Genomic DNA, 941 nt, shown 5'->3' on the forward strand with positions numbered 1-941 from the left:
ATTGAAATATAATTTTTGTAGTTTGGATATTAAAATACAATTTTTTAGAAATTTATGTAAATTGTAGGAGGAGTCTTATAAATTCGGTTTCTGTTGAAGGGTAAAATAAGCATAAATAATTTTTTTTTTTGTATAAATTGTAAAAGTCATCAAAATCTCTTCTTTCAGTTTTTTGGTTTAATCTTTTATTATTATTTTTTTCTTTCTTCTCTCTTCTCTCAGCTTGTTTACTCTTTTTTTTATTAACCTTTTTTTTATTTTCTTCTCTTTCTTTTTCTTCCTCCACTTTCTTTTTTTTGTTTTTATCATTATTATATTTATACCTATTCAATCCATATTAATACAAATATAAGAAGATATTAATAAATGATATATATTCTATGTGTGATTATTAATTAGTAGGTAAGATTAAAATGTAAAATGATAAATTTGGTATATATACTTAGGGCTGGAAGTGAGTCAAACCAGCTCGAGCTCGACTCGTTAACAGTTCGATAAGCTAAGCTCGTGAGCTGATGAGCCAAGCTTGAGCCTGAAATTAAGCTCATAAATTAAATGAGTCGAGTTTGAGTTTGGATAAGCTCAGCTCATTAGCTCGTGAGCTGGCTCGATTATATATATATATATATTATAACAATTTTAATTGTTTAATATTTATATTTATTTTTTTCATATAATTTTAATATAGGACATAAATAAAAAAATTTATAATTTATTGATAAATAAACAATATATAAAATTGATCTTTTCAAAATATTTATTGATATTTTCAAATGTTTTTCTTATTTGAGCCAGCTCGTGAGCTCGAACCAGCTCGTGAGCTTTTGGTGAGTCGAGCTTGAGCTTGAGCTTAAGAAATAAGCTCGATTATTAATGAGTCGAGCCGCGAGCCAAGCTCAATTTTCGTGAGCCGAGCTTGAGCTCGGTCTAGCTCGGCTCAC

This window comes from Arachis ipaensis, chromosome B03 (assembly GCF_000816755.2).
Source record: "Arachis ipaensis cultivar K30076 chromosome B03, Araip1.1, whole genome shotgun sequence".
NCBI lineage: Eukaryota > Viridiplantae > Streptophyta > Magnoliopsida > Fabales > Fabaceae > Arachis > Arachis ipaensis.